The sequence below is a fragment of the Budorcas taxicolor genome, chromosome 6, assembly GCF_023091745.1.
Source record: "Budorcas taxicolor isolate Tak-1 chromosome 6, Takin1.1, whole genome shotgun sequence".
Lineage (NCBI taxonomy): Eukaryota > Metazoa > Chordata > Mammalia > Artiodactyla > Bovidae > Budorcas > Budorcas taxicolor.
Window position 1 is genome coordinate 41,347,313 of NC_068915.1, and position 17,417 is coordinate 41,364,729.

The 17,417-nt window shown below is 39.1% G+C and overlaps 1 long non-coding RNA gene across 1 annotated transcript; it reads left to right on the top strand.

Annotated features, from left to right (window-relative positions):
* Nucleotides 1–1,882: 1,882 nt before the first annotated feature.
* On the top strand, nucleotides 1,883–3,348 carry LOC128050049 (uncharacterized). Its single transcript, XR_008199608.1, has 2 exons — nucleotides 1,883–2,088; nucleotides 3,031–3,348. It is a non-coding gene; the product is annotated as an uncharacterized LOC128050049 (long non-coding RNA).
* The last annotated feature ends 14,069 nt before the right edge of the window (nucleotides 3,349–17,417 follow it).

A 17,417-nucleotide genomic window follows, 5' to 3' on the forward strand; every position in this document is an offset into this window, starting at 1 on the left:
TCAAATGGTAAATATTGCCTCCAGACAGGGCTTTCAAAAAGCATTCCGTAAACTTTAAAATTACCTTAACAATCCCTGCTTTATACCATCTCCCCCCCACAAGCAGTTACAGATGTAGGCTTCTATAACCTACATCAGAGTGGCACACTTACTATAATTTGACGTTTGCTGTTTGTAAAGGCAGCTTTATTTATGTCATATGTGGCAGTCATTCTCTGGGGGACTGGATTAGTTGTGAATGTAAATACATTTACAAATATCTGCATTTTTTATTTGAGTTTAAAATTTGAAGCAAAAGCATATCAAGCACAAATATGTCAACCATCACCTAGGGATGCTTTTAAAAATTGCTCTGACAACTTTATAGAAACAATAACTGGCTGTATGCAAAAAACTCTGTGTGTTCTGCACAGTAAGCAAATAATAATCTGAATTTACTCGGATTCTCAAACAAACATCAAATTATGGAAGATACAAGCAAGTACACACCTTAGTTTTTTAAAGAAACGAGTCGATTGTTAAGGAAAATAGGGGAATGAGCGTCTGATGAACGTAAACAGCAACACTTGGAAAACAATTGGCTCTTTGGAATCTATGTTAAAGTCTGTCATATGAGTTGGGGACTCTGCCCCTTACAGTCTCAGTTGGGATGTAAAATAGGTAATGTTATAAATACTGCTTGAGACAACCTTATAAAAACCTTGTCATTCTTAGGCTTCAAACTTAAACCGTAAGAAATTATAATCAATGTATAACCATCTCCATTTGATGAATGCATTTACACAGAAAGAAACAAGTGGACCACACAATATATCCAAATAAAATTTGCTTACACAATAAAAGGGGATATTAGATAAAGTGAAATAATATCAATATGGACTAAATGCTCTCAATACAAGCAGATATATCGGTTATAAACATTTTATCTCAGTTTAAGTGCTAACATTCGGACTCAAAGTGTTTCTAATAGTTTTAACGTTCTTCTGCTCTGAAAACGTTACTGAAACTTACCAAAAAAGTTTATTTTATTAATCTTTCCTACCCTGAAAAACCCACCTCTCCTCAAGTCCACCCCGGAGTAACATTTCTCTGATCTCATTCCAGGTGCCTCTTATGCTCCCTCAAGAAATTTTTATTGCAAAACAGAGAATTTTTAGAAGTCACTAAAAAGCACTCCCTTACCTTCTAAACCTGCTTCAATCAGCCCAAACTGTTCCAATAATTTAACAAAAAGCACAATGACGATCAGAACTGCTATCATCTCAAGCCCTTCCAAGTTCATGGTCAGCTAGGTCATGGTCCGACCACAGCTACTGGAAAGTGCTCCTCTGCCTGGCTCTCTTTGTAAAGCCATTAAACTACATTAAGAAGGCTACTGCCAGAGAAGGGGAGGAGGAGAGCTAGAGAGAGAGGGAGAGAGAGAGGGAGAGCGAGCGCAAGGAGACGACGAGATGGAGAGAGGGCGTGAATGAGAGAAAATGTATTCATCCTGTCTACTGTAGCAGAGGCCAGAAGTGGCAGCCGGATAAAGTCGGGCCTGTCGGAATTATCGGCTTCCTCTTTATCACTCTTACACAGAAAGACAGCCACGCATGAAGTAAGGCGCAGATCAATCGAAGACCCGGGAGGTTACCAGGAAGGTCCCCAGAAAACAGGACGCCCGGCAGTGATGGCTCCGCAGCCCCGGGACCAGCGCGCCCCGCGCCGCCGCTGCCGCCAGTGGCTTTGTTGGGCTGGTCAGTTGCCTTGGAAACGGAAACTAACCAGGGGCTGGACTCCCGCTGCAGACAGGGACCAGAGCATCGAATTTGAAATAAGAACAATCTGAAAATGCCGAGAGGCGAAGTGACAGCTTAGATTCAGCTGCTTCAGAAAGCCTGTTTACGAGTCAGGAAAAGCGAAGTGTGTATTTTGTCCCAACTAGCTGAGCGCAGAGAGAAATGAGGCTTAAGGGACTCTCGTGCAATATTGACTTTATTTTTTCAGTGAGTTGCCTTATCCTGGGGCTCTGTGTGAGTCATTGTGAACTAATATTCCGGTTTGAGTGGTAATCATCACATCGTTTCAAAGCATGGGTATGATAAACTAGTAAGTATTCTTAATATTTGTAAATCTTAGAGTTTAGAGTTACCTTATGCCTTAGCTCATTGCCATTCAATACACCAATATATATAGTTAGGTATATTCTTTCATTGTGTACCTTCTATGCTTGTTTGTATGTTTTTAATTGATTTGAGTAAATCTGGAGCCAGAGAAAGTTTAAGAACAGTCGATCAGAAACACAATTTGTTTGGAGTTTCTGTCTCTAACTTACACAACCATTTCACGTTTGTGTCTCCCTGATTACTGACCAGATAGATCAAGCTCACATTAAAATACAGAATTAAAACAACAACAACAACAACAAGAGTTAGAAAGCATCTCATAAACACGATTCAAGTCTCCTGTTTCAGAGATGAGCAAACTTAGGAGCAAGAAGGAAGAGGAAACATCAGGCAAAGGAAGGGCAGGGTAGCTTTTGAAGAAATATAGCAAAATGATTTGGAGGAGAGGTTCCAGAGCCTGACTTTCTGTATTCAGGTCTGACTACTTACTAGCTGTGTGATCTTGGGTAAATTACTTAACATCTCCATGCTTTAATATCCTCATCTGTAAAAGGGAGCATGGTAATAGCACTTAGTCCGTTGGAAACCTTGAGGGAATTAATGAGTAATACTGTTAGGACAGATTAAGAGCTCAGTCACTACTAGCTCTTGTTTTTATCACACGTCTCTCCATGCTTATGCATACCACACAGAGCTGGCAGGGCAATTACTCTGAGATACAACTCTCATCTTATCATATGTGTGTATGCTAAGTCACTTCAGCTGGGCCTCACTCTTTGAGAGCCCATGATCAGTAGCCGGTCAGGCTTCTCTGTTCATGGGATTCTCCAGGTAGGAATACTTGAGTCAGTTGCCTATTCCCTTCCTTAGGGGATCTTCGGGACTCAGGAATTGAACTCACATCTCATTATGTCTCCTTCATTAGCAGGCAGGTTTTTAACTGCTGAGCTACATGGGAAACTCCAAACCTTTCATGGCTCCCCATCTGCCTACTGAATAAAGTCTACGATCCTTGGAGCACCATCTTGGTTTCTACATGATCTGGTACCAGCTTGAGGATTGTACCTCATTGGCCTTCTGTTCATTCACTATACCTGACAGCTCAGCTTCCTTCCTCTAACTCATTCTCTGCTTCTCCATCATATAGGCTTTGTTAAAAAAAAAAAAAAAATGCATGTATTTTGAAAATCCTTTCCACACCAACTCTGCCTGTCAGGCTCATAAAACTTTTCCATGAAACTTACTGAAACAACTCTCTCCCTTTTTTTGTGTTTTTGTAGTACTTTCTCTCTCTCTCTCTCTTACAGTACGTTATATTATAGCCACTTGGGTGAACATCTTCACAAATTAAGGGTAAGTTTCTAGAAGGCATAAATCACATCTTTGTTATCTTTAAGGATAACATGCCTCCATGGAGGGCAAATCATACTTCATTGATGTGCAGTATAGGTACTTGTTGGATAACAATAGTCACTACTAATTATGTAATTACCACATACCAGATGCTTTATATGTTCTGCTTTCCCCTCTTAGTCACTCTGAAAACAGATATAATCAGAGGAAATTTACAGAGGAACACTGCACCTCCTAGAATTTAAATAACAGGCTCAAGGTCATGCTGCTGTTGAGTGATGGGACCAAGATTCAAACTCTGATTTGTTCAACCCAAAGTCCATTATTTCTTCTCATTATTCCACACAGTTTTAAATGAATTAGAAAGCCAAGCAGTGGCACAAGTACTTATCAGCCTAGAAATGAATGTTACACCCAAAATGATTCTCCCAAACTGTTTTGTGGCATTCTTACTAATCCATTAATCCCCATAACTTTGCAACAGGAGAAGTTTTCAAACTAGTAGTTAACTGAATCCATGGCACTTCCTTCCTGCTCATTCACAGGATTCTTATTACTCACTTAAACACACATAACCTATGGTCTCCAGATGGGGTTTTTCTTTGTTTTTCTGCCCTAGGGAACTCAGTAGAGCCCTTCAATTTGCCCTATAAATAAAATTCAATGATTACTTTTTTATGTTCGCAATTAAAATTGATATCTTGGCAATAAAAGCAAAAATGAATAAGTGTAACTACATCAATCTGAAAAGCTTCTGGGTAGTAAAAAAAAGAAAGTGAAAGTGAAGTCACTCAGTCATGTACGACTCTTTGCGATCCCCTGGACTGTAGCCCTCCAGGCTCCTCCGTCCATGGGATTCTCCAGGCAAGAATACTGGAGTGGGTTGCCATTTCAAGTCAACAAAATAAAAAGGCAACTTACAGGATGCAAAAAATATTTGCAAACTATATAGCTAATTCTGGATGGAAATGTCACTCTGTTGACTTGTGAGCTATAAATCTTCACCTTTTAAAAATATAATTTAAAAAATATCTAATAAAGGGTTAATATCCAAAATATATGAGGAACTCATGCAACTCAATAGCAGAAAAAGGCAAATAACTTGATTAAAAAATGTGCATAGGTCCTGAATAGACACTTTTCCCACATGACCTACAAGTGGCCAGCAGGTTATGAACAGGTGCTCAACATCATTAATCATGAGGGAAATGCAAGTCAAAACCTTAATGAGATACTACTTCATACCTGTTAGTATAGCTATTATAAAAATAAAAGATAAATATTAGCAAGGATAAGGAGAAAGGATAATTTTTTGCACTGTAAATTGGTACCATCATTGGGGAAACATTATGAAGGTTGTTCAAAAAATTAAAAATAGAGTTATCACCTGATTTAGAAATATATACAGAGTATTTCTCTTTGAAGTAAATGAACTCAGCACTTTGAAAAGTTTCCCGCACTTTCATGTTCATTACTCACAACAGCCAAGATACGGAAACAACCTAAGTGCCTGTCAGTGGATAAATGGATAAAGAAATTGTGATACACACACACACACACACACACACAACACACACACACACAACACAACACACACACACACGGCAACATTATTCTGCCTTGAAAAAGAAGGTAATCCTGACATTTGTGACAACATGGATGAACCTACAGGACATTATGTTAAGAAAAATGAGCTAGACACAAAAAGACAAATACTGCATGATCTCACTTAAATGCGGAATCTAAAAAAGTTGAGTTTGCAGAAGCTAATTGCAGTTACCAGGGGTGGGGAGGTAGGGCAGAAGCTGGTCAAAGCATATGAAGTTGCAGTTATGTAGGATGAATAAATTTCAGATATTTAATGCATAGCATGATGACTATAGTTAATAATATTATATTGTATATTGAAATTTGCTAAGACAGATTTCTGGTGCTATCACGACAAAAAAGGGTTACTATGTAAGGAGACATATAGAATAATTAGTTTGACTGAAGTAGTCATTGCACTATGTATATCAAAATATCATATTGCACATTTTAAATATATATAATTTTATGAAAATAAAATAAAATTGATGTTCCTGAAGTGAGAACTGTGTATAGGTACTATGCTAGTGAAAAGTGCTAGAATAAGGATCTGTCCACTAGGTCTGGTGTTACAGTGATGGGTTCCTTTGGACCTGAATTGTTCTTCCCAGTGCGGATGTTTGGAAGATTCTCTTGTAGCCCAGGCAGTAAAGAATTCACCTGCAATGTAGGAGTCTGCCTGCAATGCAGGAGTTGCCGATTGGATCCCTGGGTTGGGAAGATCCCCTGAAGAAGAAATGGCAATCCACTCCAGTATTCTTGCCAGGGAAATCCCATGGGCAGAGGAGCCTGGAGGGCAACAGTCCTTGGGGTTGCAAAAGAGTCAGACAAGACTTAGTGACTAAACCACCACCCTTGACTCCAGGGGCAAAGAATAAAGTGCAGATGTTTACCACAGACTGTTTGGCTCATAAGCTCAGGCCTTTGCCCTTGCTGTTCCCTCTAATAATGCTTATTCCCAGAATGCTCTGTGAATGAGCGACTTTTTTTAGGTCTTAGCTTTTAAGCCCCAAGACAGAGAGGCCCTTGTTAACCACAACATCCCCTGGAATCACTACTCCTTGAACAAATGCTCTTTTCCTCCAAAGCATCATCACCACTTGATAGGTATATCTGTCTAACTATTTATAGGGTATCTCCTCCTGTTAGAATACAACCTCCTATCGATGAAGGCAGAGATTTTTATCCACCTTGTTCACTGGGATATCCCTTGAACTTAACATAGTGCCTGGCACATAAGAGGCATGCATGTGTGCTAAGTCACTTCAGTTGTGTCTGATTCTTCATGGACTGTAGGCTGCCAGGTTCTTCTGTTCATGGGAGTCTCCAGGCAAGAATACTGGAGTGGGTTACCATGCCCTCTTCCAGGGATCTTCCCAACCTGGGAATCAAAGCCATGTCTCTTACATCTCCTGCACTGGCAGGCAGATTCTTTATCACTAGAGCCACCTGGGAAGCCCCCATAAGAGGCAATGACTAACTTTTGAATGAATACTGTAGCTAACACTCTCACCTTCCCGAAAAGCCACCTGCTCTCTCACTGAAATTCCAAAGCCCCACTCCCTGTTATCTAGAGAGTGAAGTCCACCTGGGGATCCTTGCAAGGTTTCTGCATGCTCCCTCTCAATGCTATCACATGGTGTTCCTAGTATCTCTCCTTAAGGGGAGCCATAAGCCTGCACATTCAAATGTCTTGGCTGTGTTCTTTTCTTAGTAAGATTTGCATTTCCTGATGATGTGACCAAGGAAAGCAATACAAGGAAGGCATCAGAGAAGGTCTCTCTGTCCAAAATACCTGAATACCATTGGTATGGAGGGTGAGAAGATCCTGGTATGGCTTCCACTCCCATCCTGTGATTGCAGTTGGAAGGACACCAAAGTCTAAATGGAAGAAGTGACCTTGACAATAACTCTTAACTTTGAGTCATGGCTTGGACTCAAATTAAAACATGAATGCAATGTCTTTTCTTCCAATAGAGCCTGGCCTTCCCTTTTAAAAGGGAAATACTAGCGTAATCAGGTGGTGCTAGTGGTAAAGCACACATCTGCCAATACGAGAGACGTAAGAGACATGGGTTCAATCCCTGGATTGGGAAGGTCCCCAGGAGGAGGGCATGGAAACCCACCCCAGTTTTCTTGCTTGGAGAATCCCATGGACAGAGGAGCCCAGTGGGTTAGAGTCCATATGGTTGCAGAGAGTTGGACATGACTAAAAAGACCTCACACTCATGCAGAGTAATCAATATAAAGAAGGGACCTGGGCACAGACTCCAGAACTTTTACTCCTTTCAAGTGACTTCAACTTTCTAAACCTCAGTTTGCTGGTCTTCAAAATGGAGCCAGTATACCTCTCTTGGGGGTGTTATGACGATTAGGTACAATAATATTTGTGAATGATACTTAGGCTCATGGAGCACACAATTTACCAAACACAGGACTAAGCGCAATGACTATGCCAACCTCCAAACAACTCTGAAGAAGATAAAGAGTTTTATTCTCACCATACAGATGAAGAAGTGGAGGCCTGGGAGGAGTAAGTAAATTGCCTGATGTCCCAAAGCATCAGAGGCCAGCCAGGCTGCCAGCTGTCACTGACAGTGGCCAAATATACTCCAATCATTTGATACATGCTTTCCTTCATGAACATACAAACTCCACAGGGAAAAGTAACCAACGCTTCATTGTGACTTTTTAAAGATGGCTTATCCTTTCTGGCTTGATGTGACTTTAGATGCAGGAAAGTTCTGTCCCCCTGCCCTGGGAGTAGGTGGAAAAGAAGGATGAGCATGAGGTAGTGGTGAAAGAAAGGGGGTGCTGTTATTATTTACCAAAGATTTACATGAAGTACTTTTAAGAAGCTAATGAGGAGGATTAGAGGCAGGTCTGGGTTTCTGCTTAAAAGAAGCATCAACAAAGGAACTTTGGGGAGTCGCTTAGGCTCTGCTGCCACTACCTTGGCCTGTCCCCAGAAAGAGGAGCACACTTAATCAGAGACACTCTTGCTCTTGCACTTCAGGGCATATCCCTAAAGTGCTGTTTATTCAAAATCACCAGTTACTGGCAGGAATAAACCCATTCTGCTTCATTTTCAGCAATATGGCTTTGGAAGGAAAACAATGTTTCCTTCCAAAATGAGAGATGAGGCTACCCTTTGATGAACTGAGGCAGGGGGCAGAGAACAAAAGGATTCTAGTTATGTGTATCTGTGCATTTTTGATTCCAAGTTGGGAATGATATTAAATGGGGTGAGGTGGGAGGAGTGGAGGAACTTTCTCCAGATCCTACTCTTAGAGTCTCAGTTAGTTAGCCTGGTCAAAAACTAAACTTCATCTCAACTATTTCCGATTATTCATCATTTATTCACTTGTTAGCTTTATGGTCCAGGTACTGTGCAAGGTGGTACGGGTAATAAAAACCTTTCTTCAGTCTTTGCAAAGCTTTAAATCTATTAAAATGAAATTTAGCTGATAGTAGCTAATATTTTTAGGATAACCAGTATTTGACAGATAAGCACTTTCTATGAATTCTTTCACTGCATCCGCATGTAAACCCTATCAGGCAGATGCCATTACCTCTATTGTACAAGGTGAAATTGAGGAACAGAGGGCTTAGTAGATGACAGCAGGAAATAGCCAACCCAGGATTTAAAACCAGGTCTGACTGCAGAGATCATGATCAGACAGTATTTTAGGTGCGCAGCTGCATCTGGTGATAGTCAAGAGTGGAAAGTCCCACTTAGGTTTGATGGCAGAGGTAGGAAGGAGAATGCAACCAAGATCAACTTCATTGCATTGGGCTTATACCATATAAACATTAAGTAAGTGGCTTTCTTTCCTTCATAGCAAGGGCAGTCTGCATTATATGACTGGTAGAGAATGAGGCTAGTCTTCCCAGAGAATTTGACCAGAGCCTGGAAAATACTCGAAGCCAGCTAAATCAGTTTCACTGACACCTCCATTAAGTGTCTTCCCTTATTTTCAGGCCATCTCCCATTGTGACACACAAAATGAGCCTCAGTTGCCTGCTTCTGATTCCTCCCTCTTCTTTGATAATTACTTATACCAAAAGAATCTTGCCTGAATCCCATGATTGAGTGAACAAAGGAGGATATTTGGCCCTTAAAAACAAATTGAAATATAACTAGGCAGCAATGCATCACATGAGAAATGTGTCTTGGTATAATGTGAAAAAATAAACACACTTATGGAAGTGGCAGGATAACGCAGACGTTAGGAACATTTTTGGATTCAAATCACCCTTCTGCTACATTAAAGCTTCCTGACTTTGGGCAGGTTCCTCAAATGATTTATTGTAAAGCACTCAAAACAGACTGTCACATAGTATATGCTTAATAACTGGTACCTGTTACTGTTATTAACTATTGAGCCCACTGCTATACATCAAGTGCTGTGCTCATTGCTTTACATGAATTATCTCAATAAATTCAAATAACTCAATTAGTTAAATACTGTTATTATTCCCAGTCACCACATGGATAAGAAAGAGTAGGGTATCTTCAACTGATTTGGGATCCTAAAATGGATACATTGCTCACACCCACCCAACAAATTTACCATCATCATCACCACAAGTGACATGGGAATAATTTATTCATTTATAATGACCTGACTTTTAAATCATTCTTTAAAAAAAAGAAAAAACAGAAATCTAGCTCTCCCTGTTGCAAAGAAAACTACAGGTAAATAGCATTGAAGTAACTTTCCTGGGCACTGGTTTTTGAGAATATGTTAGTCACTTTCCATTCTAGGACATTCCACAGAATGAAAAGGTATGATGAGGTGTTAGTGTGGCATCAGACCACACAGACTCAGGTTGAACTGGATTGTCAGAGTCCTGCATCTGCCAAGGAAATTCATCTTCAAGGACATATTCCGCTGTCCTACCAGTCTCCTAGCCCGACCTATGCATCACACTCACATCCCATGAGTAGACAATGTCCTGATGGTAAGAGACCCCCTGGTGGCTCACTCGGTAAAGGATCCACCTGCAGTGTGGGAGACTGAACATTGGTTCAGTCCCTGGGCTGGGAAGAGCCCCTGAAGGAGGGCATGGCAACCCACGCCAGTATTCCTTCTGGAGAATCCCCATAAACAGAGGTGCCTTGTGGGCTACAGTCCATGGGGTTAGGGTTAGACACGACCGAGAGACTAAGCACAGCACAACCCAAGAGACCAACACTGCACCAGGCTTCACCAGGCAACCGTGTCCTTGGGATAAATAGCCAAGGCAGTCTGCTCGGTGGATGGAGGTAGTTAAACAGAGGAACAATAGGCAGTGCCTCAGACACCCTTGGAAGCTGTATTTTAGTGCATCCTTCAGGACTGAAGATAAATGGGAAGAACTGTAAATAGTAGCAATATTACCCAGGACTGGCAAGAGAGAACAGAAAACTGTTATACATATATATTAACTGGCAGTGCTCAAAATTTAGAGTGCATCAGAATTACCTTGAGATCTTCTTCAAAGTGAATCCTCAGTCCTCCCCAGAGATTCTGATTTAGTAGGTCTCAGACAGAGCTCATGAATCTCCATTTTTTTTAATCAAACATTTCATGATTCTAATGCAGGACTTCTCTGGACCACACCATGAGAAACACTGCATTAATCTGCTCAAACAATCTTATCCAGTAAGTAACATAGCCTTCAGGGAGACATTTCCCCAGCTTATTAAAAACTAGCTGAGAGTCACACATTTTATAAACTTGACAGGGTTAAGAATAGATAGGGGCTCCATCAGTTTCTCAAACTTCTCTAGAAAGCCTTTTTTTCCCTACTAGAAGTAAGATATTTTAAAATCATTTGTGACTAGATACAAGTTTCCATATCATATTGTCAAGTATTTTTTGTGACTTATCCTCAGCCTCCATCACAACTTCCTTCACTAAGAAGCTTCACATGCAAACTTCAATGGAGACACTTCTCTGCATTGCTACATATCTTAGCCTCCATCTTGAATCTATCTCTATAGCATTCTCTTTTTAGCTCTAAATGTAGTCACTTAAATGAGGGACAACACGGATATGCAGCCATCTCAATAACCAAGCAAAGTGAAGTAAATAGCAACTGATGGATGCCAATGTTCAGAAGTGTGAAGCTGATTTAGATAAAGTAGACATTTCAGTTTGAGATCTAGTAAAAAACAAAACAGCAGTCACAAGGAGCCTTTCCCCATTACTCTGCTGGGGATAATCTTTATCTAAATCAATACTGTAAAAGTAACAAAAGGCACAAAGTCGTCTGCTGCATAATTCATTTATTATGAAATTATATAAGACTCAAAGAATTGAAACAGGATTATTTATGTGATCATTAAACCCAGGGCAACTTCTACAGATTTTTGGTCCTGTTTAATGGAAATCTTAGTCACAGATATATATTTAGCCAGGTTTCATTACACGTATTGTTACTTCCAACTAAGTATTCCTCATTACAGTTGACATGCTGTGCTTCCTTACTGTGCACCAGTGAAGTAGTTCAGTCGTGTCCGACTCTTTGTGACCCCATGAACTGTAGCCTACCAGGCACCTCCATCCATGGAATTTTCCAGGCAAGAGTGCTGGAATGGGTTGCTGTTTCCTTTTCCAGGGGATCTTCCCTACCCAGGGATTGAACCCAGGTCTCCCACATTGCAGGCAGATGCTTTACTGTCTGAGCTACCAGGGAAGCTCTTACTGTAGCAGTTTAAAAATTGTTTATTCTTTTATTTTACTGCACCAAAGAATTAAAAAATATGAAAAGTAATATACAATAATCCGCTTGACAACTTTTCATGCTACTCATATGTTGTCATTTAATTACTAACAACTCTAACTTAATCACTTTTTAATAACCCTACTTTTCAACAGGAATATTTCAACTATAATAGCCATGATACTTACATCATGCTAGAATGAAATCTTGCATAATAACTAAGCTTATATTTTATGTGAAACACACATACAAGACTTACATTTAGTAGGACCCCACTGGCAAGAAAAAATGATCACCAGCACAATGGTAATGTAACTCATTAAATAACAGAAAGTGGCCTCAAAGAGTTAAAAAGATAAACTTTTATACAAACTTTGGGGCATACTATGTTAAATTTAGCTATGGAAGCCATGAACAGCTTAAAACATTTCTGAAGGGTCATGAGAACCAGCTAGTCTGGTATAACCTTCTAGTTTGATAATCGAGGATGTCACCTCTCTGCACTCTGGCATTACTGTAGTTATCATCTACTGCTACATAGCAAATTATCACAAGCTGAGGGACTTAGGAAAACACAAATTTAATATTTAGTGGTTTCCATGGATGAAGAGTCTGATTATGGGTTAGCTGAGTCCTCCACTCAGGCTTAAATCAAAGAGTAGCATCAGACTACAGTCACTTCTGAAGCACTGGGTCTGATTCAGCATACACTGGTTGTTCACAGAATGAATTTCTTTGTGGCTGTATGACTGAGGTCCCTATTTTCTTATTAGCTGTTGGATAGGGAATCACTCCCAATTCCTAGAACTTGTTTTTAGTTCTTTGCCCTCAATACAACATGGTGGTTTGTTTCTTCAATGCCAGTGGGAAAACATCTCTTATGTTTCAGATCTCTCTGATCCCTTTTCAGGAGTGACTTGATTAAGTCAAAATCACCCATTTTCCACTTTTGATGAACTCAAAGACAACTGATTAGAAACCTTAATTATGTTTGCAAAATCATTTCCACCATATACAGTCCCATAATTATGGCATATCAGAATGATAAATCCTACTTAGAATTTACAGTTACCACAGATCACTACCATAGTTACAAATCAAATCTTACTTACACTCAAAGGAAAGGGATTATACAGGGAAGGTACACCAGGATGTGGAATCTTATGGCCATCTTAGAATTCTGCCTACTACTGTGTATTTCTACTCTAATTGCTGAGTAGCCTGCCAGGGGTCCCATGGTTATGAGTCACTGAAAGATAAATTTTATTTCATTATTTTGATTCAAACTACATTTGGGAGGATGCTCAGCAGAGAGCTATGAGGCATTTGGCTGCTGAATGTACAGAAACAAACAGACAGATCTGAAGTCCTAGAGTGGAGCTGTCCACCAGCCACTTATAGCAGCGAGAGGAGAAAATGGCTAGAGAAAACCACAGCTGCACTATGGTTGTCCACTCTGGCACAGACTGCATATTGACCAGCTGTCTTCATCCACTGATGTGCAGAAAGCAAGAGAATAATCTAGGAAAGGATGAAGAGTAGCACGTTTGGTGCCATACCACGATAGCTTCCAGACTGCATTCATTACAGATTAGATTCTCTAGAGAGTAGATTTTGTCTCCTGCTTCTTATTGCAATAGCAATTGCAGCCTAGCCCTCTTTTCACTATGGTCATGACCAATTTTATGGATATCTCTTTTATTCCCATCACAACAGATCACAGTGAAATCATTGTCTGGGTACAAATCCTAATTCCTTAACCTTAGTTACCTCACCTATAAAATATACATAGTAATAACATCTCAGAGTTCCTGAGTTGAACTTTCAACAAGTTAAGCAACCCAGATGAGTATCAAGTAAAGAGAAAATAAATGTTATTGGTATTGGTATTTATAATTAGAATGGGTGGGTGTTATAGTTACTTTGCTCTCAAGGTATAGCCAGCTGTGTCAGAATTACAGCATCCACTCAATGTGTGCCTGTTAAAACTCTGTTAAGCCAGCTTCCCCCATCTGACGTACCTTCAGTCTACACTATTGTCGGAGTGATAGGAACATGCCATTCATCATCTTCAATTCTCAGTGTATCTTGCTGACTCCAGAATGGAATTCCCAAACCATATAAAGGCATAAAAATTTCCTTCCAGTCAAGGAGACCTCTAGCCTCATTACCCAAGAATCTGTCTTCAAGTCCTGCTAAACTACTGCTGTAGTCAAAATACCAGGTTTATTTCTCCAACTGCTTCCTTTTCCTTCTGAGAAATCAACTTAAATATCTTCACTTGGGTGGGGTATTTCACAAAAGCCTTTCTCCAACCATACAATATTGACCTCCTTTTTCTTTCTGCTTTGTATTCATCTCACCTATGATCCTTTTAAAATTTATTAACTGGTTGGCATAACTAACTCCTCTATGAAACTATGAGTCCTTGAAAGAAAGAATCATATCTTATTTATCTTTCCAACATCAGGAATTATCCATGTGCATTAGTTGATCAGTAAATGTTGTGGTAAATGAAGGAGGGTTGGAAGAAAGGTCACAAGGGGAACTTAAGGCAGATGAAAAACCCTTCATGCGTTCATATCACCATCCCTAGAATCCAACCATTATTTCATTTTTCATTCCTGTAAATAACTTGAAAGGCAGAAAATATTAATCACTGACACCTTGGTGTGAAAGAGTTTTATTACTTTTATACAGGAAAAGTGAGACCCCTGGCAACCTGGCTATTTGACACCTGATTATGCTATGCATAAAGGAGATATTCCTAAGAGCCAGTTTGTTAGCTGGTAAAAAAAGCTAATCCAATAGAATAGTTGAACTGGAAAATCTAGAGTGATTCTAAGACAATGCAGTATATTCTAAGACAATCCAGTATATTCTAAGACAGTCCAGTGTTTCTAAGACAATCTCTAGTCTGCAAAATTGTGCCTCCCTTCTTTTCTATTAACGTTTTACTATATTGAACATTCACATTTTTTAGGGGGGGTGAATAATAGATAATGGTGGTTCAGATGATAAAGAACCTGCCTGCAATGTAGGAGACCTGGGTTCGATTCCTGGATCAGGAAGATCCCCTGGAGAAGGGAACAGCTACCCAGTTCAGTATTCTTGCCTGAGAAATTTTAGGGCCAGAGGAGACTGGCAGGCTATAGTCCATGGGGCTGCAAAGGATTGAACATGTCTGAATGACTGATCGCACACATACATTTTTGTTAAATGGAAATGCTTGTCATTAATAAGCGGAAAATAATCATCATTTGCTCTGGAGAACCACGTGTGTCAATTTGCTTTTACAATATCTTGGACTTGATCAAATTCTCAATTCACATGTCAACTGCTCCTTTTTCATAATTTATAAACCCTAATGATTTTAGCATAAAGTTAATCAACACATTTGCATTAATGAACATACAAATGATTTTGATTAATTAACGTAAAATTGTGAAAATCTGCTTGTTACTCAGTGTCCAAAAACATTTTCCATCTTTTTTACATGACTCTCTACACTTTGGGGGGTTGTAAATGCAATAAAATTCATGGAGAAATCAAAAGGGCAAACGTATTTATATCAACTGCATTTTTTTTTAATAATTCCATTTCAAAAATATGATAAAAACATCCATTCCTATAATATATATACATATATATATATATATATATATATATATTGGAGAAGGAAATGGCAACCCACTCCAGTACTTCTTGCCTTGAAAATCCCATGGATGGAGGAGCTTGGTGCAGGCTACTATCCATGGGGTCACAAAGAGTCGGGCACGACTGAGTGACTTCACTCACTCACTCATATCTATCTATCTATCTATCTATCTATCTATCTATCTATCTATCTATATACATGAAGTCACAAGGTATGACTATAGAGGGCAGCGTATGTGTATGTACGAATATTCACTGTCAGAACTTATGTATCCAAATGGGTCTTTTACCCTTTAAAGAAGCTGTGTATGAAAGTTATGCAGTTGTTCCAATGATGCTGCCTTTGCTCAAACATTTTCAAGCTCCCCTTTTGGGAATTCCCTTTAGATTCTGGCTACTATCAAGTTCAAAGCTTCCAGTCCTCTGCACCAGTGAAAATGAAAATGAATGAGACTTTCATAACCATCTCCTCATTGGTAAGCATTTCTGAAAATATTTAATGTTTTAAATATTTAATAATAACAAATTGAAAATATTTAATATATTATATTAGAATACATCTATTAATATACATAATTTGTATAAATATATATTAGAATATATTTCTAACAATAGAGAAAACATTTAAGAATCATAAATGACTCCCATGGCACATGACTTGTGAACACTGCTGATGTGATGGGCACCTTGCTAACTGCTTGAGCTTCCCATGGTTGCTTCTCTCTCTCATGTCACCAGGAGTGTGATAACTAGCTAACCAGCAAATGTGGGCTCCTGAAGCTTGACATGGCTGGCCAAGATTCCACCTGCATATGGATCCCTCATGAAGTTAATAGAACCTAAAGTTTGCCTGAAGCTCAGCTATGTCCTCACTGTCATTTGCATGAAAAATAATTCAAGCTTTATCCAACTCACAGAAAGGCACAGCCTCTTCTCATCATGTTTTAACTACTTTGTTTTGTAAACTGCATCACTGAAAAGGGAGATACTCAAAGAAGAGAGTAACGTGGCTATTTTTTATTGACTTATGGCTACCTACTCCAGTATTCTTGCCTGGAGATTTCCATGGACAGAGGACCCTGGGGGGCTACAGTTCATGGAGTTTCAAAGAGTAGGACATAACTGAGAAACTAACATTTTCTATGCACAGGTTTGCTAGGAAAGGAGATTTGTAATCCAAGATTAGAATAAGCCTTTCATTTTATCATTGAATTTCAATATATACTATCCTTGCCTACATTTCCAGGATAATTAGAAGTTCACAGTATCATTATTAGTCACAGTAATCCTAACAATTTCTTGCTACCCAGGATAGAAATGAGTCTCGACAATTCTATTCCATTTGGAAAAAAACATCTTGGATTCACCATTCCCTTAAGCTCATGACGTTGAAAGTTTGAATTAGGATTTGGAAAAGGTCATTTTTCTATATATTATATCAGTTATTTAGTTTTATATTTTGAGACTTATGCACTGTGTATCAAAGTACTTTTTTTTTTTTTTTTACTATTGTACCACTAAATAGCAGGAAAGAAAATGATACACTAGTCTGTGCTTTCTTTTCATGCTAAAATCCTGTTATTTGTATAGTGCTCACTGATATAGGCCCCTAATAAGTGCAAGTTTCTACATAAACTTTGGATTCATTTTATTAAAGAGCCTAGGCATAAAGACAAGCTTATTTTTCTATTTGTGGACTTAATCTTGTAACTTTACAAGACTAGCACAAACCCTCTTGACCTTTTATTTTTCCCAGACATCAGAAACATGAAGTCATTCAATCAGCAATTGTTTAAAAAAGATATATATTTAAGCCTTAAATAAACTATGGAGAAAAGTCAACATAATTATTCCTGTTAAAAAATGAACTCTGCTCAGTGTTATCTGGCAGTTTGGATGGGACAGGAGTTTGGGGACAATGGATACATGTATATGTATGGCTGAATTCCTTCGCTTTTCACCTGAAACTATCACAACACTGTTAGTCAGCTATATTCCAATACA